General features: G+C 46.7%; 6 non-coding genes across 6 annotated transcripts; all 6 read left to right on the forward strand.

Annotated features, from left to right (window-relative positions):
- Positions 1–19,041: 19,041 nt before the first annotated feature.
- Positions 19,042–19,123, forward strand: Trnas-gcu (transfer RNA serine (anticodon GCU)). Its single transcript has one exon. It is a non-coding gene; the product is annotated as a tRNA-Ser (tRNA).
- Positions 19,124–19,216: 93 nt separating this feature from the next.
- Positions 19,217–19,298, forward strand: Trnas-gcu (transfer RNA serine (anticodon GCU)). The gene has a single exon. It is a non-coding gene; the product is annotated as a tRNA-Ser (tRNA).
- A 91-nt stretch (positions 19,299–19,389) lies between these two features.
- Positions 19,390–19,471, forward strand: Trnas-gcu (transfer RNA serine (anticodon GCU)). Its single transcript has one exon. It is a non-coding gene; the product is annotated as a tRNA-Ser (tRNA).
- A 94-nt stretch (positions 19,472–19,565) lies between these two features.
- Trnas-gcu (transfer RNA serine (anticodon GCU)) lies at positions 19,566–19,647 on the forward strand. The gene has a single exon. It is a non-coding gene; the product is annotated as a tRNA-Ser (tRNA).
- Positions 19,648–19,740: 93 nt separating this feature from the next.
- Positions 19,741–19,822, forward strand: Trnas-gcu (transfer RNA serine (anticodon GCU)). Its single transcript has one exon. It is a non-coding gene; the product is annotated as a tRNA-Ser (tRNA).
- Positions 19,823–19,915: 93 nt separating this feature from the next.
- On the forward strand, positions 19,916–19,997 carry Trnas-gcu (transfer RNA serine (anticodon GCU)). The gene has a single exon. It is a non-coding gene; the product is annotated as a tRNA-Ser (tRNA).
- Positions 19,998–24,035: the final 4,038 nt, after the last annotated feature.

Raw genomic sequence — 24,035 nt, forward strand, 5'->3', positions numbered from 1 at the left:
CGGCGGCGCGTAGTAGTAGTGATTTTATTGAAGAAGAAAGTAACGCTTATTTCTGCTGCCCAATAGGGAGCACGGCGCAGCGTCAAGGCGGCGCGTCGCCGTGCCATGTAACTCGAGCAGACGACGCACGCCCGCCCTTGCCTACCGTGACCTTTGCTTCACCAGACGACATTCACGCTACATATTGTCGCGTTGAAGTGACGGTCTTTGTCAGTTGGCAAAGAGAGGAGGTGACTTGGGATAACAGTAGCCTTTATTTGGACGAACTTGTGCCCATAAGCGAGCTTCTGGCGAAACTATTCGGCAGCGGCGAACACAGCATGCACGGTTGACCGTCGGCAGAAAGAATGCCAGCGTTCTTCAAACGCATCTCCAACGCGCTAGCGACGCGGCGCTGTACACGAGTTAAAGACGAGTTAAATTTTGAGCGTAGCTCTCTTCGCCACGCATTTTTTTTTACCACGATTTCCCCACGCATTTTTTTTACCACGATTTTACCAATCTTGACACAATTTTAACTCTTCTTCGAAAATCCGCCAAGTGACTGTAATGCTCAAAACTTCAAAACTCATTACACGGCATTGTCGAAAGACGGTCGAAAAAAGCTTATAAAAAAGCTAGCACTTGGACTCGGCCGGCATCTTCTGCCGGACGACCCAGAGCTGGTCTTCCTTCGAAGAAAAATTTTGTCACGCAGCAGGCGCGCGCTCTACGGCGCACCTCAAATGCACGCCACGTAAGGTCCCTTAACGCCACGAGCGCGCAAGCAACCGCCTGCACAACGCGTAGTTACAGTGATTCTGGCCACTGTAGCGTACTTTCTGTACCGTAGTCAGCTGCGCCGATACAGCGTTGCCGACAGCGTCACTCCGGCAGTACAGTCGCTAGCGCCAACACGCGGCGCTCGCTCGCAACGCATGGCAGCGTACCTCCAATGGCAAAGCAAGCGACGTCCCTGGCATTGTTTTTTTAGGAGGCATTGGTTGGGTCAATGCCTCCTAAAAAATTTTGTTGGGTATTTATAGCCATCGTGGTGCGTTTGTCCATGTCCGCTTCGTGGCGTAGTGGGCTAACGCCGCGCACTCGGAAGCGAGGGGTCCCTGGTTCGATTCCGCGCTACGGACACAACTTCGGAATTTTTTTTTTTTCATTTTTCTCAGACTGGTTACACACTACTACTACTACTACGACGGGGACGGAACGGGTGCCGCCATAAGGAGCTTCGCCCCTAATAAACCCGTTTCTCGTTTCCTTCCGCCTCCCAACCTCGTCTTCTCACCAACAGGCAACTCTCGGCGACCAAGTTAGTCGCAAAGCGACCAGCCGCAAGTAGTCGCAAATGGTCGCTTTTCTCGAAAAGCGACCGTTTTGGGCCAGTCGCTCACTGCTCGATTTTTCAGTCGCGCGACCGCAGTTGCAGAGCAGCTGAATCAATCAGGTGCGAAGGAACAGGACGTCCGTATACGCTGACGCTTATTTTACGCCGCGATGACATTTCAAACAGACGTGAACGGTATATCGTGAGACATTTCGGTTTAACGGCTCGTCAGTCGCATTTGTGAGTGTGAACATTGTTCGTCTTGAGTAGCTTTCTGGTCTCCAGTCGCAATTGGTCGCGCGACCTCGCCTAGTCGCAAGTGTGAATAGGCCCTAACTCACGAGAAGATATGGCCTTCGGATGTTGTCCTAATTTTCTGGTTTGTTGTGTACAAGCTGCCCGCGCTATACGAAAACGCCTTAGTTATAGCGCGGTATGCTTTTACGGATGGAGCAATTTAAAGAATATGGAACTATGGTCAAATGTCTGTGTCGAGGAAATATGATATGACAGCATACTATATGATATTGCAATGTCGGGCTCTATTCGCGACATTTAGGTTGCACTCTGGTCGTGTCGGCTTTCCCGCGTATTTTTCCCGGTTAAGTAAGCGTCTCATTCCAAGGTTCTGTTATTTCCGCTGCGAGACGCGATTGCTTACCAGGCTTCCAAAGCCGACGTGCAGACTATAAATCGCAATGAAGTCTCCACAGTAGCATATTTAACGTTGCGGCTAGGAATAAACAGCATCGTCAATTTGTTATCGAATTTTTATTGCACAATGAGCATCATTTGAACATTTTTATCTCTTTTTTCTGATCTATCAATTTTTTTCTCCATGGCAACCAATAAACCTTCATTATGTTGCAGTCTTTGTATCCTTATTGCAACTGCTATAACTATCTCATTAAAAGTTATAATTGTATATTGCGCTTACTTCCGTGAATTGAATTTCATTTGTTTGGGCTGCTAGTAACATGACCGTACGTATTCTAAGAAACTACTTCACCTATAACCATTCCAACCTTTCCGTGCTTCCATCTCTCGACTTCCTGTAAAACATATGCAACAATGCGGAACGATGGAAAACACCTTGTTTTTATAAATAGTAGATAGCACAATCAACAAGAGGAAATGAAAAGCATGCAGTGAAGTGAGCCAGTTCCGTCTATTTCTGCGATTGATGGTATAATTTCAAGTGCGGATGGTTCTTGCACGTCCACAACTTATCATGTGTGCATTCGTGTAACGAGGCATAAGCTATGCCCAACAAGAGAGAAGAAAAGTTGCTCATGAGTTTGCAATTGCATGTATTACTGCATAAACTCATAACAATATCCTTGCATTTCTGCCTTCATAATTAAACTAGCATACAACTTGCAAGATATACAAATAAAGTATGACCTTTGGGTATCTCAATGTCATTTTTGTTAGATTGCGAGATTCAGCGACCTACTGATTTAATGGTGTAATTTAATGGCATGGGTATGCTGACTTCCCAAAAGTCTACTGGGCCTAGATCATGTGGACTCAGTTTCATGGGTTGGTCCCACAGCAGTGTGTCCTGGCCTTGTGTCGCGTCCACATAGAACCACAGAACACTGCAGGCGAAGACACCCCCCTTGCTTTTCCTACCCTTTACCCCTCCAAGGTGTCCACGCCAATCACAACAGGGGCCACTACGGCCAGACAGCGCCTCTCTCACTGACACAATCAGTACGACGCCAACGCAATATTTACTGACGGGTGAGGCCAGGCGCTATATTTGTACACTAAACTACGCGACACCTTCACAGGCAGAACTTTTGGCCATCTGGACCGCCTTACAAGACAATGCAGCGCCATCCACCATCTACACCGACTCATTCGAAGCATTAAAAGACATTGAGGACCCCAGTGTGGAATATATCACTGCTCTACGCATCCGCCATATTCTATAGCACAAGCAGAAGAATGGCATTGATGTTAGGGTCGCCTGGACGCCGGGACACGTGGGGGCCCAGGGGGGAGGTAAAGAGGTGACGCGTGGTATTGCCACCTCACAATCTGGAGTTTCTAATCTGACACCGTCTTCACTTCTCTGTATAGCTCAACGCTCCTCTTTCAATGCACGCTCTGGTATGGTATGGTATGGTATGGTATGGTGTGGTATGGTATTCCTTATCTGATGGCGCACACCCACTGCGGGGGATTGGCCAAGATCCTTTTCGTATTCAACCTCTCTTACGCGGGTCTCCCGACCTTGGTGACCCCATCTATGCGGATTGGCCGCCGAACTCTCATTTCGAAATGGCACGAATACGTCGCTTCCTCAAGTACGCTAACAGGGAGAGACTCAAACATCTCACTCCTCCTCACATGTTTAAGGACCTCGCCCTCAGCCGATCCCAGGAAATATTCATAAATAAAGTACTTGCCAACACAGCTACTACCCCTGACAGAATTCACAAATGGCAGACGATGGCTGACCAAAACAAGGGCATTGACGCCTCTGCCCCCCCCCCCCCCCCAATATGCACCTTCTGCCACTCCGTATGCGAAGCCAACTTGCAGCATCTCATTTTACACTGTCCCACGTTAAATATTTATCTAGACGACAGTAACATCTTTCTGCATTGCCACATTGAAGCTTTACAGAACGACATTCTCGAAAACCGCGATCACCTAGTAAAGCTAGCCCACTTCGGCATTTTTAGCGGCCTGGCTCGCACGATCTAGTGGGTGTCTACCTCTCCTTCGGTCCTCCCTTTTCTTAATAAAAGAATTCATTCATTCATTCATTCATGGGTCGGTCCTAAGTCGTGAATTGATTCTGAGTGAGTGCGCCGACCTATGTATGCATTATATGACGTTAAAGTTGTGACCTGTGCGCTGCACAAGCAAGCATTGCATAGGAATCCGCGTTGCATCGTATGAAAATAAGAACAATTGTACACAATGCAGTTAGTTTTATAGAATCTAATTGGTAATTACATGGAAGCTTCCCTCGTGTCGATTCCAAGAAGTGCATTGCATCTACATCATATTTATTGCCGATAGTGCTGGTTATCTTGGACATTAGTGGATGGCATCTGTTAGTGCATTTCAACAAAAAGTTGAATAAATGACTGTGGAACAATATATCAGAAAACAATTACATCACTGCAACTACAACAATAATCAGAACATTATACGAACAAATGCTCATAATAAGACGCACATGAATGCTAAATACATGTACCAACGTTATCACACTATTGCCTAGTTGGCCGCCATCTCTCGCAAACAGAAAAGAAGCGCAGGCCGATTCACTGCACTGAGACTACGCATTGTCATGCCACTCGCCGGGTCCATGAGCTGTATGTGAAACATACCTGGAATCAAGCAGTTACTGCGACGTAGCAGCTATGGACGCTGGCACAGTCCTCAGCTGGGCACTACGTCTGTACTTGTATTTAGGTACACTTATTGCCTATATCACAAATCTTTGATGTGGTCTCCTCAAAAATTCCACAGTGTTTGGATTCTGAGTGAGCAGTTTTATTCCATTGTTGTTTGTGAAGAAAACACATATGAAAGCTTATAGATATTGTCAATACTTAACACTTTCTCTCTGAATAATATGTAGAACACTATTGATATTCAAGCAGCTTTTTAACAGCAAGAAAAGGCACCTTGAGGCTCTCCTTGTGTTTTCTTATTTTGCTCGATTAATCTACTTTGAAACGGCTCCTATTATCATCTTCCAACATTGATGTAACACGTTAAGTACATGACTAGCTTAAAAAATCCGGTTGCTTGCTTTAATCTGCAGTGAAGGAACCGTAACATCTGTTCCAGTTGCACAGGTTTTTGATAAACTGGGGTTTTCAGCCCCACTTCCAGATAATGTGCTGCAAGGTAAAATAACACGCATGTCAGCGAAGTTGGCAGATAGTTCCAGTAGTTTCCTAGTTGGCGCTTGCCACTGAATGCGTGTGTCTCTCGCTCTCTGTCGCTTTGTCCGCTCCCTGATTGGAACTGAACTTCCAGCTCTCTTGAGAGAGAGAGGTCTCGGCCAGAGAGTTGCCCACAGAAATCACTATAGGTAACTATGGCGCTAAGGTCAACGGCACCTGAAAGCATGGCGGCTCAGCAAGAACGGAAATGACGGTAAGTACGTGTATTTGCCTAAACTTCGTCCTCCTGCTTAAGATGGCTCTGTGACTCAGCTAATTGACTTTCAACAAAATCTCTCTTAAATGCTACGACAGGTGCCGCCTACAATATGGCGACCTTGGCGCGTTAGTTCACCCGCCGTAGTTAGTGTCTGTTTACGATCGTTATTCGAATGGTGGTTTCCTCTACTACAGTTCCAACTAGACATTTTTTCTAAGAAACCTCGATAGTCCATTCTTCGCATGTGTCTGCGACTCACCGGACGTCGAAGGACAAGCCGCAGGTGGTGTCAGTGTAAGTCCTGCAGGCGTTCCTGAATACCTGGTAGCTGATGTCGTTGAGCGACCCGATCACACTTCTGTTTAACACGCGCACGTGCGCGTATATCACGATGTCGCACGACTTGTCGGGCGGGAAGAGCTGAGCGATTGCCGCCTGCGTCCCCACCGAGCACAGCAAAGGAGGGAGTGATGCCTTCGTCATTGCTGTAGTTGTATTTGTAGCTGTAGCTGGCGTTCTTGCCATCGGCGCAGTTACTGAGTGGCGCGAGAGATCTGCGTTGGCGTTAGAAAGATAGCGTTAAGGAACAGCGATTTATCAGCGAATCAATTATGGACATTCAGTAAACGCGGGATCATAATATTGAATCGAAAAGCAGGATATTTCACTGCTTCTCAACGTAAGAAATAGAGACAACAAATGACGGCACAAAGTTTTGTTTAGAGTTGTTTACACTGTCTCCGTGGTTGGCCAAGTTTTGATTACATAATATAAGGGACTGATCCAGATGCCGAATCGATTCTCCTTCCCGGAAGAGCGCGGCTTTTTCGGCGAGAAAGAGAGCACTGAGCAGTCACGCCGAACCTTGTAGAGGTAGGCAACTAAATTTGCTTCTCTTAAAAATCTAAAATAATGCTTTCACTACTCGCGTTGCACTTGGGAAATCCGCCCAACTGAGAAATGTGAAAATCATGAAAAAGTACAAATGCGCTGCATTTACTCTTTTAACTACAGCGGCCATTTGCAGCGGCATGGGATCTTTCTCGTGGCAGTGACACTCTAAGAATTCAATTGACACTAGCGTCATGCCACCGCGTAAACGCTTTTTTTTTTTTTTGAGACGCGCGTTTCTATGTATCGTCTTCATCGGAATACCTTTAGCGGTCGGGAATCGCACCTTGTACTCACGAGCTTTCAGTCACAGCGGCTGAACTACGGTGGATGAACAGAATACCGTGTGTATTCTCATTCATGTCCTCAATTATCTTAATATCTCACTTAGATAGATAACGCTCAAATCTTAGCGGCATGTTTACGATCGTTATTTAAATAACACTTTTTTCTGCTCAGGCCACCGTAAACAAAGTGTTTGTGCGTGTGTAAGGGGCGTGCGTATCAGAGCGCAGCTGCCGTTTGGGTTTAGAAAGGCAAGAAATTGTTTGGTAGTTGTAAGTAAAGCCATTTTAATCGTCCGCAATATCCGTATCAGCCGATAATTTGACCTGTTGCATTTTCACGATCATTAGGAGCAAAGAAATGCAGCACAGATTAAAAGTGCGGGTTTCTTCAGCGAGCATCGTATTTCGCTAACAATGTGGATTTCGCATCGAAACTCTGAAAACTATTTTATGTACCAGAACAAATTGGCGTTCTTGCTTACAAGGAATATAAATAAAACAGTTGACAGTCACTTAAGTATCCTCAGGTCACTTGAATGCGAAAGCATAAGGACTTGTCTAAGATACCACCTTAAATGAAAGCTCCACCTTAATCCAACCTGCTCTAATTTGTAAAAACCTTAAACCGCCTGCGCTTGTCTTTGTATCCCTTTCTTGTGTCTGTGTTTTTATTGCGCTAAGTTACTTGTTCAGTTATAGACAACCAATTAGCTCAACAATTAACTATTCTAGAATATATTAAACCATCTCAACCGAATTTAATCCACCTCAATTCACCTTATTCCACCCTAATGAACTTTAATGCACCTTAATGCGCTTCAATCCACCATAATCCAACTTTTGGAGTGTTCCAGGTTGGGTGTGGGCCACGTCGTTCCTCCGACGCCGTAGCTGTTTAGCGTGGCATTTCGCAGTGCGGGCCGCAGCAGGTCCAGCGCCGGGAACGTGACGTCATCATTTGGTCAAGTGACATATGGTACCATCAGTTGATAACGCCAAACGCCGGATTTTCCAGTTCATGGGGTACATAATGCTTTTCAATAAAAAGCCAGGGATTCAAAAAAGTTCACCAATAAAAATCACTGCGGTCAGAAACAATGAACCAATGCCACCTACGGCATGACCACAATTATAGAGGAGGTTCTCCCCGAATTTTTAAAACAAACCTTGCTTGCCGAGTTACAAGCACTTTTTCGTACATAGCTAGCTTCTAACGCCGAAAGTCACAGACGCACGCTTCGATAAGCGCCATTGAACAGCATTTCTCGCGGGCAAGCCAGGGCGTTGAGACGCTTGGCGCGCCTCGATCCGCAGTTGCACTAAAAGAAACCGACGCATCAGAAACACCATGACTGAAACACGACACTGTGGATCACAGCTGAAAATTTAAACAAATAAGTGATGTTTGATGTACTGCGTGTAAGTATGTTTGTATATTACCTAGGCTGTCTATATTTCACTGCACATCATTAATTTCTTCGTATGACATGCTGCTTCTTAATACTGATATTTAGACATCGAAAACCACATACACACACATGGTTCATAAGCCACTCACAAGAAGAATGCTTTACTTTACGTAGTGGAGAGTGGTCTGCGTGTTGTTTTTTTTGCGTGTTTTTTTACTTAAGGCACTTAACGCGTATCGGCTATATATATATATATATATATATATATATATATATATATATATATATACGTTTGCAGTACAGGTCAGATCAGACGTGCCAGCATAATTATTGTAGTTGCTTGACACGTTAATACTTCGGTAGTGCCCTGAAATATGATAATCTTTTGTTTCTTTTTTTTAGTGTGCAGTTGGAGGTATCCTGACTCAAAAACATATTTTTTAACTCTAATTGGTGCCATGAGAAACGCGCATCGCATATTCGTAGTTCCGGTACAGAGAAGGCTCACTGCAAATATTTGCACGCGGAACGCGAACGGCATCACCAGAAGCAAGCCGCGAAAAATCTATGCTTTCTATATCAAAACTTGAAAACGCACCACATCGTAGAATGCCCGATGTGACGAACAAAGTGGGACTTGGCCAAACCGGAAACAAACTCGCTGCTCGCTGCTTGACGGAATAGTGTATGTTGCGCGTGGTTCGATTTTCAAGACCTCTTCGCATATTTCAATGGCAACAAGTGGGATTGCAACAGCTGCCTGCGCTTCCCTTGTGATTCTGGAATTGACGTCCCATCCGCCTTAATTGCGTAGCTTTTACGAAACACCACTAGGGGTGCCTGTCATCTGTTAAGCGGCGAAATGAACGCTGTTAAGGAAGAAATTCGCGTGCATGCTTAGCGTTACACTTTTACCACGTGTTCTGCGGGGGGAGTTATAGGGTGTTTCAGCTTGATAACTTGGTGGGAAATCGTAAAGAATACAAATAAGCGTTACGAGAATCCAACCAACTTACTATCATTCACCATCCTCTAGAGCAACGCAACGTATTGTTTGTACGGGTCACTATTTAGGTAATCTATCTTCAAAGATAGAAACCATGTGGATATTTCTACAACATTTCTGCTGATTTTCCATTTAAGTCAGTACGTTATATGTTGGTTAGTTTTTAAGTTATGACCTAACATCATAGCAACACTACTTTTTCGCTTTCTCTAGGAAACAGTGACGAATGCTGGGCTGGTTACATTTTCGTAGTGTACACCTGCCTTTCTTAAGGCTTGGTAGATGTTGCTTGAAACACTCCACTATCCGTCTCTAATAAATTGGCTCGTTGGATTGCAACATACACGGTGTGCAAGAACTTGGCTGAACTTGGCCGCAGTGCCTTTTTTCCTTCCAGAGAAATTTAAACAGATTTATGAATGCCAGCAATCACCCTCATCACCACTGAAATAAACTGTGAAATACTTACTTGGCATTGGAGTTTCCCTTGCAGTCGGAAAGCGTGCAGCTGTTGGCGGTATGACGCCTACCGCAGGTGGTATCGGTTGCCCCGGATCAGTCTATCGAAAGGGTAATGTTCCCATTCCCATTACTCTTCACTGTGGATACCTGAACAGTGCTTTATACATAAGGCTTCCAATCACCCTTACGAATTTAACCAAAGAACACCGAAAAGCAAGAAACTTATTTTTCTTTTCTTTTTTTGAAAGCGAAACTTTCTTTGCAAACACTGCCTGAAATTTCCTTAGTGTGGCTGCTGGGAGTCTTGCCGAATAGGTCATACTTTCAACAAAAATAATGGAGCATTGCACTGGGGGCGCAATGCTAAAGAGACAGTGGAGCTGATGGGCACCTAGCTAGTCCTGGCTTTTGGGCTAGGGTAAGACCTACCAAGTCATCCCCAGCATTTCCCGGAATTTATTGATTATTATTTAATTATCGATTAGCTATTGATTGGCTATCGATTTGCTATCGATGACTGACTAAGCTTAAGTTGTTCCAACCATGCTTAGCTAGACTTAGGCTCAGCTTTGCTAGTTCACAGGGGTATGTGCCATTGCGCTTGGACCCTTCCTGCACAACCGCCAAGATCGGCCCACAATTTCTGTTCGCACGTTGCGGACTAACTCTCGTCTTAAACCGCTGCGCTGTTAAAAGAGTTACGTGTCCGATGGTGGGATCGAACGTCGGTCCACCAGCACATTAACCGCGTGCTCTAACCATTAGGCAACAATAGCACGTACACTTAAATCGTGCCAACGCAAACTGCAGCTCTTTGAGACAATCATCATGCGTTGCACATGGAGTTGCATGGGCGCGCTAGAGCACATGCGCGCTCACCGCCAGTTTTTTTTACGCTAATGTAGCCGGAATGAAATGAGGCAAATTTATAGCGTTTCTTTAACCGCTTCATGAAAGCCTCGCATCACGTTCCAACATGTGCGAAGCGTTCGCTCTCTATAGGAAGGTTTATTGATTTGGATGCAAAAGACAAGTAATTTGTGATCGATCGCTCAATTTATGCAGGAACTAGAGGCACGAAATTATTAATATACACTTTATAGTTGCACGTCTGCACTCACTCACGGACGCTGCGCACGAGGCCGTTCGTAGGCAGTCAAGCGCGCTCTCACGAAGCAGCAATAGTTGGCCGGACGGCCATCTTGTTTTCAAGCTAGAATACAGTATCAGCTTCATAGCTAATGATGTCAAAGAATGCTTCGCACTGTATGACAATTCTCCAGTCGAGAGTTTCTGTCGTAATTTTTTTTTCGACGGCTGCCATGCGCGCACTCAAAATTCCGCTTTCGCTCATCTCGTTGCCAAAGGTGACCCTGTGAGGCATGTACGTGATAACGTATACCAAGTCGCGAGCCTAAAGAAGCTCGTGATCTGAAAAAAAACAATTCAGATATGACGCAAGGATTCACTGTACAACCAAAGCATTCTCGTAGGCGACTTTGCGTTCTGCTCATAAGGCCCAATTCGCAGGCTCGATTGCCGGTGGCTGCAGACATTGCCACCGGAAATAAAAGGGTTATAAAGTCCTAAGTAATTCCTACTTTTGTCTGCGCATTCCTTTTCAGACCAAACCTTGTCATAGCAGATGCTTTAAGGAATCATATTTTTTAACGTTTTTTTCATTACCTTTGAAAGGCTAATTAGTTTCGCAGAAAGGTTCGCTAAAACCTTCTACGTATTATTAAACATCATCCAAGTAGCTGGACAGCGACGGCATTCTTTATTCTAAGTTAGTGCTTTATTTTTTTTCAACACTTAAACACCTAGATAGGTATAATATCAGAATGTCGCATGCTGGGTGACGTGTGCCTCAGTGGGGCCAACCCAGCTGGAACGAGAGAGATACATAGTGTTTTCACAACATTTAACCGAGACGATGAAAACGGTTTAAAAGATACAGTTAAAAGGCGCTCGTTCTTAATGTCCAGCCTGATTATATTTTAGACACGATCTAGAACAGGTGTTTAAAACATTTTCAAAAAAGCTGGTGTAGAACCAGTATTGGGAGGAATCCTAATAAAGCCTCTACCTGACCTGCCAACATCCGGTTTTCTAAACGCCTTTAGAACCTCAACAAAAGCTGGTCTATAAGTTGTCTTGAAAGGTTCCGCCTATTCTGAAAACTCACTTTCGCTGGTTTCAGTGTGTCGAACCTGAGAGTTCGTGAATAAAGCTGATGGAAACACATTGAGGTGTTTCCATCAGCTTTATTTCTATAGGCTGCCGGCAGAGCAGTCCATGTCAGCAGGACGTTTGGCTTCCCCGAGATATGTACCTTGCTATGGCTTTAAAGGCTTTGCCATTTGAGCGAAATTGCATGTTTCTTTTTTTAGGTGTGACCGGCACTTGACGTTTGAAGGCTCTTTATCTTGAGGCTAAATCGAAGCTCAACTCACAATAGACACGCTTGCCACGGTGGTTGGCGCGCCGCCCCCGCCGCCTCCTCCAGATGGTTCTGGTAGACCTACGTCTTCTCTGGAGTCATCAATGTCTGACAAACGAGAAAGCAGCACATTTGTATAACTCACGCACCGGGTTTCCAGTGACTCAAACAAACATCTTTTTATTGCACGCCGCGAAATCGGTACACGTCGCTATAGACAGAGGTCGTGATCAGAATTGTTTATTTCTACACCATCGCAAAAGAACTAGTACGATAAACTGCTCAAAAATGACAGTGCCGTTGCCGTCTTGTTCTTTTTTTTTCTTTTTTTTTTTGCTTGATTCTTCACCGTCGCTACAACGTCACAATATGAATACAGGATTATGGCATGAGGCACATAGTATCGCTTTACAGGGTAGTCCTGCGTATGCAAAAATAAACGCTTGGAAAGAAGCATTAGTGATGCGCTTATTCAGCCGCAGCATAGACAAAAATCTGTTCGCGACTGACCGAAACTGAAAATTATATTATCAGGAACATTTCCCTGCTGTTCTTAATTCTGGTGCCAAAGGTTTAGTGTGTGCTCTTCAATCTGTCGGGGTCGTAAGGAAAGGTGTACTTGTCCCAACGTTGTGTTTGCAAAGGTGTGCGCGCCAAGAACTCTTGGTGCAAGACCACCAGAAGCGCCTTCTCGACTCGCACTAAAGGCATCAAACCAATAGAGGCCATAAGATTTGCTACATTATGTGGGACGGCTCCGTGTGCTCGACTATGAAGCATGCCGGGTTTTGGCGAGAAAGCTTAAAAGCCCTCGAAAACTGTATCATGTATCACTGCTCCAGGCTTCGCGAATGTTCTGTTGCAAGATCTGCGCGCCGGCAGCTTCCTGTGATTATTTGAGAGCTCGAAGACAGCCAAATTACCAGGACTGCTAGTCCACTGGACTGCTAATCTATTGGGCTCTGTCCGCGTGGGTTCAAATCCCACCCTCGTCGGTCCTTTTGCGCTTTTCTTCCTGAAAAATATGTTTATCTGATGGCGCAGATACATGAGCGACTGACTGATTACGAGCGGTACTTCATGCGCGGGCGAGGTGGCCGAGTGGGAGATACCACTTCCGGCCGCGAAAGCCTGTAGACGGGTCTATCATGAGCTCCGTTGGAGCGGATTTAGCGGCCCAGTTTAGCCGCGGTACCAGGAATGAAGTGTCGCAAGATTATGCAGTCATTTTGCCCCCTCTGCCAACTGGGTATGTTGTTCAAAAACCTGTTTTTCTACATGCTGACATAAACGGAAGACCGTATCGTGCAGACAATTTTCGTGAACCACTGTTTAAACGTGTCCCGCCCACCGAAGTTCTTGCGCTTGCCGCCTATCAAATGAACCATGTGTACCTGCAAGACCGCTGAAGGCGCGAAGAAGTTGTTGGTTGATCCGGAATTGACGGTGAAGGGCCGGCGATGCATCGTAATTGATCCAAGCCACCGCGACGTCCCTCTGAAGCTTCACTGGTTGCTCTACCACGTACGCGATGATGTGCGAAACGCCCTGAACCCCTACGGAACGGTCATGGAAATAGGACTGGATAAATGGCGCATTGACGGCTACAGCCAGCAGAGCACTATTGACACGTACAGTTATGTTGCGACGGAAGGCCGACGTAACGTTGGACGATTTATGATGTAATAGTTCAGCGGAAATCCGCTGGGTGGAGATAAGTAATTAAAGAGAAACTGAGACTTCCACCCAAATGTAGCAATTCGCTACTATGGAAACCCAACCGGGTTCCTCGAAAGAAAGCCTCGCAGTTGAAGAAAAATTCGTCCTGGTCCGGGACTCGAACCCGGGACCACCGCCTTTCCGGGGCAGCCGCTCTAGCATCTGAGCTAACCAGGCGGCTAGCAGATGGCAGGGCGAAGTCGAATTTGTCGACAACTCGAAGCAAAGGCAAGTATATGATGTAATAGTTCAGCGGAAATCCGCTGGTGGAGATAAGTAATTAAAGAGAAACTGAGACTTCCACCCAAATGTAGCAATTCGCTACTATGGAAACCCAACCGGGTTCCTCGAAAGAAAGCCTCGCAGTTGAAGAAAAATTCGTCCTGGTCCGGGACTCGAACCCGGGACCACCGCCTTTCCGGGGCAGCCGCTCTACCATCTGAGCTAACCAGGCGGCTAGCAGATGGCAGGGCGAAGTCGAATTTGTCGACAACTCGAAGCAAAGGCAAGTATATGATGTAATAGTTCAGCGGATTTCCGCTGGTGGAGATAAGTAATTAAAGAGATAAGTAATTAAAGAGTTCAGCGGATTTCCGCTGAACTATTACATCATATACTTGCCTTTGCTTCGAGTTGTCGACAAATTCGACTTCGCCCTGCCATCTGCTAGCCGCCTGGTTAGCTCAGATGGTAGAGCGGCTGCCCCGGAAAGGCGGTGGTCCCGGGTTCGAGTCCCGGACCAGGACGAATTTTTCTTCAACTGCGAGGCTTTCTTTCGAGGAACCCGGTTGGGTTTCCATAGTAGCGAATTGCTACATTTGGGTGGAAGTCTCAGTTTCTCTTTAATTACTTATCTCCACCCAGCGGATTTCCGCTGAACTATTACATCATATACTTGCCTTTGCTTCGAGTTGTCGACAAATTCGACTTCGCCCTGCCATCTGCTAGCCGCCTGGTTAGCTCAGATGGTAGAGCGGCTGCCCCGGAAAGGCGGTGGTCCCGGGTTCGAGTCCCGGACCAGGACGAATTTTTCTTCAACTGCGAGGCTTTCTTTCGAGGAACCCGGTTGGGTTTCCATAGTAGCGAATTGCTACATTTGGGTGGAAGTCTCAGTTTCTCTTTAGTTGGACGATTTACCACATCAGCTGCGTGTTGGAGGCGAGCTCGCCCTTGTCATGGTACCCGGAAGAGCACCAAGGTGTTTGCGCTGCCAGCAAATTGGCCACATCAGAAAGGATTGCCGCGTCCCGCAATGCAACGTCTGCAAACGCTTTGGCCACACCGTAGAAAACTGCTCGAGGACGTATGCTGCAGCTGCCATGACAACGGTGAGCACGAAGAAATCCGAGCTCACCATGGATGAAGCGGAAGCAGAAGAATGTGTGAGTCCAACAGCAACTTCAGGGGCACAAGAGGCAAGCACCAAAGAAAATGAGCCACCGAAAACTGCCGAGGAAAGTTTTGCGCAAATTCCAGTTGAATCGAAGGCGATGATTACGGACTCCAATGTCACCGAGGATGCTACTGACAAAACAAGTGGAAACACTGAGACAGCGGAAGTTCACCAAAAGCCTTCTGAAGAGGACTTCATGGATTGCCGTGATGCAGAAGAAAACAGTGCGGTGGTAAAGAGACCACGAGACGACGCCGGTGAAGATTCAAAGGACGCCAGTAGCAGTGAACCGCCGACGAAAGCGTCCACCAGTCGCCGGCCGCGGCCCACCGCAAAGCCAAACGTCAAGGAGGGGGAGAAGAGGGCGGCTCAGCCGCCCACTTGACAACACAGCTTACGCACTACGTGTGTATCCGAAATTTGGGGCACACCTTGTTTTGGTGAGCGCGTCCTTTTTTAAAGATAAAAATGGCTATTAAACTTGAGATAGCAGTTCGTTTCGCCACTCTAAATGTGGCGGGTTTAGCTGCTAGAAGACGTCAGTACCAATTAAGCAGACTGTTTGCGGAGCACGATTTAGATGTGATTGCTGTGGAAGAAACTGAAGTAAAGAGGGAGCAGGGAACTGACCGAATGGTTTCGCCTTTTCGCACTACGTATAATATTTGTGTGTCAAATTCCAATGGCTTGTCGGGCGGCTGTGCAATTTTCGTAAAAAAATCGATTGGTGCTGTTGAGGCAAATATAAGAAGCAGTTATAGCGGACGATTCGTAGTATGTGATTTTTCGCCACTGAATTTTGAATGGCGCGTTGTTTGCTTGTATGCCCCGAACCGCGAGAACCAAAGGAAAGCTTTCTTTGAAGAAATTAGTGTTTTTCTTGATTGTAATAGATATGTGATATTTATGGGTGACTTTAACTATGTGTGCTCAATGGAGGACCACTCCAAGCGTGTAAATTTCCGCGATCAAAGCGCGCTGCTTTTGAGGGAATTGATTGCAGAAAATAGACTAGAAGCTGTGGCCCTCTGCATGTCTAACGGCAGGGCCCAGTTGGCGCATTTTCAGGCCCAAAGTCATGCGCGCTTAGATAGAGCCTACATTTCACTTGACCTTGTGATGTGCTGTGATGATTACTTGGTTACGCCAGTGTCGTTTAGTCACCACTCTTTGGTGAGATTCGCGCTTGGAACGAAGGAAAAAACGACAAAGTTCAACTGGAACCTTTGGAAGTTAAATCATAGTATTCTGAAAGATGGAAATGTTTACTAGAAAAGTAACAGAAGCGTTAACGATGATGTATGAAGATGAAGAAAATGACTGGGAAGAACGGTGGGAAACTTTCAAAGAAAATGTTAAACTAAGTGCTATAGAACAAACGACGAAGCTTAATTTTGAGAGGAAACAAGGCGAGAAGAATTTGCAGTTGCAACCGCAAGCACTTTTAAAGGAAGAGAATGCGAAACCGGGCACGTTCACCGAGGAAATCAAAAATACAAAAAACAAGCTCGAATTTTTAGATAAAGAGAAATACAGAGGTGCTATTATTAGGTCAAGAACAGAAAAGCTTTGGATGGGCGAGACACCTACAAAACGGGCACTAGGTGATGAAAAGCAATATGCAGAAAGAAAAGAAGTTAAGGAAATAGTGTACAATGGCACATTGACGAAAGAAAAAAGTCAGATAAGGGAAGCATTTGTTGAACACTAAGGCGAATTGCTTGGAAAGCGTTTGTCGATGGCGATCGGATTTAGTGACGAATTCCTTTCTTTCGTGCCCAAGTTTGACGATGAAACGCAAAAAAGTTTGGAGGCTCCTATCAGCGTACAGGAAATTAAAAAAGCTATTGATGACTTAAGCACTGGAAAGACGCCTGGTCCAGATGGAATAGGAGCAGAATTCTATAAAATGTTTAAAGAAGAGATCGCACTCGCGCTGTTCGAAGTTATCGAAGATGGTTATAAAAAGAAAAGACTACCACGCTCGTTCACTGAGGCGCACGCTGTTTTAATCCCCAAAACAGATGATAGCACCAAACTACAGTCTGTGACGTCGTATCGACCCATTAGGCTATTGAACACGGATTACAAAATTTTCATGAAGGTGTTGGCCAGGAGACTGCAGAATGTCATTCAAAACATTGTAGGACCGCACCAGACATGTGGCATAAGAAGTCGTAGCATTACGACAAATATACACATAGTAAGAAGTGTCTTAGAGATTTGTGATGACTTTGGAGACCGAATAGCAATGATGCAATTAGATCTACAGAAAGCTTTTGACCGTGTTTGCCATGAAGTGTTGTTCAGTGTGTTGGAACATGTGCAAGTAGGAAGTGTGCTTCTTGATGGATTAAAGATGGCATACTCGCGGTGCGTAACACGCCTGGTAGTTAACAAGGTGCTCAGTGAAGAAATTGAGATACTCAGTTCTATCAGACAAGGATGCCCGGCATCAGCCTTACTTTTTGCCATGTACCTAGAACCCTTGTGTTTATCAATTATTTATAATTCAAATGTGCATGGATTTAGATTACAGAACACCGAAGTAAAGATTCTAGCATATGTCGATGACGTGGCTGTACTCTGTCAAGATAGGCAGAGCATATGTGAAGTTGTCCACACGGTCAAACAATTTCGTTCCATGACAGGTAGTATGATTAATTGGGACAGAACAACTGCATTTTGGTATGGTAATTGGGATATGAGACCTGATGTATACGTAAATGTAAGATGGGAAACCCGCCCGCTAAAGTACCTTGGGGTACCACTTCAGGTCTATCGTGACAACAACGACTACTGGAAAGACGAAGCAGAAACAACCCGACAAAAAACAAACGCCTGGGGAGGGCGTGAACTCTCCATTTTTGCACGGGCGTCTGTATGCAACCTATTTTTGATATCCAAAATATGGTATGTGTGCCAAGTCCTTTGTATGTCACGCGTGAATGTGCAGAAATTTCACAGGATTTTTGCTGTGTTTGTATGGAAATCGACGTGGGAGCGAACAAGTCGCTCAAATTTGTTCCTATCGGCCCGAAACGGTGGTTTGGGTTTGTGTCACTTGTTTATTAGGCAACTTTTGTCTCGCTTTATTTTTCTTCGCGACGAAAGAAACGAATTTTTGCAAAGTGTAATAAAATTAGGACTGTGTTCCCACGTTCCAGAATTTGCTGTGTCGTCGAATAACATGTACCAAAATGTGTCAGGGTATCTGCGTGAAGTTGTACAATCTTTTAATTTTCTCAAAGTACGTTTTTCACTAGAGTACTTGTCCTCTGTAAAACGGAAAAGACTTTACAAAGACCTCATTGAATGCTTGTTACCAACGCCACGATACAGATCTTTATGCAATGTCGGACCCGGACAGGACGTGTTAAGAAGAGTTAAAAGGATGAACGTAAAACCGGGAGCAAAAACTTTCTTCTTTAAACTTCACTCTGGGACGCTCCCAGTAAAGCAGTGGTTAGCCGAAAAAGGCCTCTACGTCCCATGGACGACGAATTGTCTATTGTGTAAGAAGCCCGAAACTGTGGAACACGTGTTTATTTACTGCTGGGACGCCGTCTTTCCTTGGGACATCCTTCAGCGCACATTGAAAAAAGACCTACCCATCACGAGTTACGGCATTCGTTTTCTGTGCGTGGACAATGAAGACGGAGTCCCATACGACATGTTTATGTTAATAGGACTACACAGCATATGGCAGACGAGAATGGCGGTCCGTAATGCAGACCCTCACACACGTCTTGTAAGGGAAAACTTCATCGCGAACATGGATTACATACGCGAATTGTACAAAGCGCAACCAGAGCCTCCTGACTGGTTACCTCTGTTGAATGAATTATGTAACTTGAAGAAATTTTAATGTGAACACACCGGACCAACGCTCGGTCCACGTGTTCATTTTACCTTTCATGTTTCTGTGTTCCTATGCCCTGTAAAAAGAAAACGGGTAATAAAGAAAAAAAAAGCGGGCGAGGTGGCCGAGTGGTTAAGGCGATGGACTGCTAATCCATTGGGCTCTGCCCGCGTGGGTTCGAATCCCACCCTCGTCGCTCCTTTTGTGCTTTTTTTTCCTGAAATATATGCTTAACTCACGGCGCAGATGTGCAAATGACTGAATGCTTCTGAGCGGTACATCACACGCGGGCGAGGTGGCCGAGTGGTTAAGGCGATGGACTGCTAATCCATTGGGCTCTGCCCGCGTGGGTTCGAATCCCACCCTCGTCGCTCCTTTTGTGCTTTTTTTCTGAAAAATATGGTTAGCTCATGGCGCAGATGTGCGATTGACTGAGTGCTTCTGAGCGGTACATCACACGCGGGCGAGGTGGCCGAGTGGTTAAGGCGATGGACTGCTAATCCATTGGGCTCTGCCCGCGTGGGTTCGAATCCCACCCTCGTCGCTCCTTTTGTGCTTTTTTTTCCCTGAAAAATGTGCTTAGCTCATGGCGCAGATGTACGATTGACTGAGTGCTTCTGAGCTGTACATCACACGCGGGCGAGGTGGCCGAGTGGTTAAGGCGATGGACTGCTAATCCATTGGGCTCTGCCCGCGTGGGTTCGAATCCCACCCTCGTCGCTCCTTTTGTGCTTTTTTTTCCTGAAAAATGTGCTTAGCTCATGGCGCAGATGTACGATTGACTGAGTGCTTCTGAGCTGTACATCACACGCGGGCAAGGTGGCCGAGTGGTTAAGGCGATGGACTGCTAATCCATTGGGCTCTGCCCGCGTGGGTTCGAATCCCACCCTCGTCGCTCCTTTTGTGCTTTTTTTTCCTGAAAAATGTGCTTAGCTCATGGCGCAGATGTGCGATTGACTGAGTGCTTCTGAGCGGTACATCACACGCGGGCGAGGTGGCCGAGTGGTTAAGGCGATGGACTGCTAATCCATTGGGCTCTGCCCGCGTGGGTTCGAATCCCACCCTCGTCGCTCCTTTTGTTCTTTTTTTTCCTGTAAAATATGCTTAGCTCATGGCGCAGATGTGCGATTGACTGAGTGCTTCTGAGTGGTAAATCACACGCGGGCGAGGTGGCCGAGGGAGCGATTCTGCTTCCGGCCACCCAACGGGACGGACGTGTGATGACGGGCTCCGTAGGAGCGGCTTCAGCGGCCATGTCTGGCCGCGGTAACAGGGCTACCGAAGAGGAAAGTTCATACCCGCTTGTTTTGCCAGGACTGCCTACAGGGCGTTTTGTTGTAAATACTGTTTTTTTTTTTGCACGCCGATATCAGAACCCGCCCGTATTGGGTCGAGGATTTCCGGGACATGTTAGCTCAGCATGAGCTGCTCGCCGATGTTATCGCCCTGGGGGCGTATCGGATGAGCCACGTCTGGCCCGTTACTTTTAAGGATTCTGAAGCGGTAACGAAGATTGTCAGCGTCGGTGAGCTACATGTGAAAGGAAACCGCTGTCTGGTGATTGATCCGGCGAACCAGGACGTGCGACTCAAGCTTCACTGGCTGGTACACAACGTGCCGGACGAAGACGTACGAGCCGCCTTTGCGTCATACGGGAAAGTCACCGAAGTTTCCCGGGAGCGTTGGCGGGTGCGGGGTATGTCAGAGAAGGGCTCCACAACGAAGCTCGTCACACTTAAGCTGAAAGCTGGCGTGAAGCTCGACGACTTGCCGCACCAGCTCAACGTTAGCGGTGAGTTGGCGCTCGTCGTCGTACCAGGCAGGCCTCCGTTATGCCTTCGCTGTCGTAATACCGGCCACATCCGTAAAGATTGTCGGGTCCCACGTTGCGGAGCCTGCCGACGGTTCGGCCACGAAGAGGGCCAATGTGCCCGCACTTATACGAGCATCGCTGGCCCCGGTACAAGTGAAGACTCGTCTGAGCTGCTAATGGACGAGGCGGACGCGGAGGATGCAGCCCGTGAAACTGGGCAACCAACGACGCGGGATAGGCCTACGTTGACGCCACTGACGAAGCAGAGTGTGACGACGTCCAATGCAGTAGCGGCGGCCGTACAAGTGCAACGTGAGGTTCAGCCGGAATACGATGGCACGCTAGAGGATAAGACGACAGCTGCGGACAAAACTCCCGACAACGTGGAGCCTAGGAACCTCGAGACCATGGATTTCAGCCAGGAGGCTGCCGCCCTGACAGCTGGGAAGCGCTCCCACGAGGAGTTCGTCGGTAAAAAGCAAGAGCCGGGTGGTGGCAGTGACGAGCCGTCGCCGAAAACCCCAGGAATTCGGCGCTCTACTTTAAAACCGCGGCCCAACTTAGCGGCCGAGACACGGCAGGCGGACAAATCGCCTCCGTAGTCTTGCAGTGTATTCATGTGCGTGTGTGAGTGGGTGCGTGTGTGTTTTTTCCCCGGTTGTGGCGGCAAGTATATCCACTAGACGGTGTGCACTGGTCTGGAACTGCCGACAAAGGAATGGCTGCCGGTTTTCCCGACGCCTGCACACGGACTCGAGGAATGGCGACGCCGTACAGTGCTCACTGTGGAATCAAGTATGGTGTGCAATGTATGTCACCGGTCTTTTTTCCTAGCGCATGGCGACGAAACTTAACGTAGCAACACGCGTAGCGACTCTCAATGTCAGGGGCCTTGGCGCTCGAAGGCGTCAATGTCAACTTAATCGTCTTCTCGCTGACAACGATCTGGACATTGTAGCCGTCCAAGAGACGAAGATCGACAGCGAGGAATTTGCTGAGCGTATGGTGTCCACCTTTCGTGCACACTTCAATGTCTGTGTTTGCCATTCTGTTGGAACATCGGGTGGGTGCGTCCTGTTTCTCCGCAATAGTTTAGGCATTATCGTGGAGTCAATTTTTTCTTGCCCAAGTGGTCGCCTTCTCGTCGTAGACTTCGAAGTTGTGTTGGCGCATTATATGCGTGTATTCACCAAATGTTGACTCTGAACGCCGCGATTTTTTTAACCGTCTAGAGTCCTACATTGTTCGTGACAAACTGTTGTTGCTTGTGGGCGATTTCAACTGTGTGTGTGCCGCTGCCGATCGAGTGAAGGGTACGCCTGTGCATGATAGGAGCGCACAATTGTTAAACGGTCTGGTTCGTGACAATAGCTTAGAGGATATTGGCAGCATATTGACTTACTGGAACAGACCGCAATACACACCCTTTCAACGAGATAGCCATGCCAGAGTGGATAGGATTTACGCATCCGTTGAGCTTGTACCCCTTTGCACAGATTACAAAGTTGAACCTGTGGCTTTCAGCGATCATAGCCTGGTGATCGCAAGTTTTGGTGAGAAAGAAAGGAGTACGCGCTTCAACTGGAATCTCTGGAAATTCAACGCTAAACTTTTGGAGGACGAGGGATTTGTAAAGAGCATTGCAGATGAGATGCAGAAGCTGCTCGAGGAGCGGCCCAGTATTTTTGCCGTTCAGTGGGAAGATTTCAAGGAGTGGATAAAAAGTAAAGCCATAGAAAAGAGCTGCTCCAACCAACACAAAGAAAAGCAAGAGGAAAAAGCAGCGCGCGAGCAACTGCAGTTCTTAATAAGCATGGAGAGTACCGAGCCTGGGAAGTATGCGAAAGATATAAGGGATGTGAAAAGCCAGCTTGAAAGAATAGACACTGAAAGGTATAAATCAGCAGTTATACGTGCAAGAGCACAGAAACTGTGGGCCGGTGAAACATCAACGGAGCGAGCTTTAACAGATGAAAAACGATACGCTTGCCAAAAACAAATCAGGCAGATAAGAAATGGTGATGAAATTTCAAGCGATGCTAATGTAATCCAGCAGGTATTTAAAGAGTACTTCAGCGACCTTCTTGGCCATGCGAGAGAGATGGGTGATGCTTTCTGCTGTGATTTTTTGTCTCTCCTGCCAAGACTTGAGGACGATGTAAAGAAGCGTCTTGAGATGCCCATAACTGAAAACGAAATTCAAACTGCAATAGAAGACCTACAGACTGGTAAAACTCCAGGACCTGATGGGCTTGGTGCCGAGTTTTACAGGACATTTAAGCCCATAGTCGCTCAGTTACTGTTACGAGTATTGACTGAGGCGTATGAGCGAAAGCAAGTACCACTGTCATTCACCACATCGCACATAGTGTTAATCCCAAAAACAGATGACCCAGAGAAGCGTTTGTTGGTGGGGTCCTATCGCCCGATCAGCCTCACCAACGTTGATTACAAAATATACATGAAAGTCCTAGCGAAGAGATTACATCACGTGATAACGAAATTGGTTGGACCGCATCAGACTTGCGGAATCAAGGGACGTAGCAATGCCACGAATGTACATATCGCACGTACGGTATTGGAATGCTGTGATGCGCTGGGGGATCGGATTGCAATGATGCAACTAGATCTGGCAAAAGCCTTTGATCGCGTGTCACATGATATTATTTTTTGCATACTAGAGCACGCTAACGTAGGACGTGTGATCATAGAAGGTGTCAGAATGGCGTATGCAAACTGCACTACGCGCATTATTGTAAATGGTGACCTTTCAGACAAGCTGGTAGTGCGTTCGTCAGTAAGGCAGGGATGCCCACTGTCGCCCCTTCTGTTTGCGGCATACCTAGAACCACTCTGTTTGGCTGTAATCAAAAGTGAACGCATCTCAGATTTTCGTTTAGAATCAGCGCATGTCAAAATTCTCGCTTATGTGGACGACATTGCAGTATTCTGTTCGAACAGGGACAGTATTACTGAAGTGATCGGCACGGTTGACGAATTTTGCAAGCAAACGGGGTGTCTGATAAACTGGGATAAGAGCTCTGGTTTTTGGCATGGTGACTGGGAAACGATGCCCGATCATTTCGCGCGACTGCGATGCCAACGCAGTATCTCTGTGTCCCCCTTCAGTGTTATCGAGAACCAAGTGAATGTTGGAATGAGCAAGTGTCAAGGGCGAGGGAGAAAGCAGATGCATGGCAGGGGAGGCAGTTATCCATGTTTTCGCGCGCCTGCGTCTGCAACCTTTTCCTTGTATCCAAAATATGGTACATTATGAATGTTTTGTGTGCAACAC

The sequence above is a fragment of the Dermacentor silvarum genome, chromosome 7, assembly GCF_013339745.2.
Source record: "Dermacentor silvarum isolate Dsil-2018 chromosome 7, BIME_Dsil_1.4, whole genome shotgun sequence".
NCBI lineage: Eukaryota > Metazoa > Arthropoda > Arachnida > Ixodida > Ixodidae > Dermacentor > Dermacentor silvarum.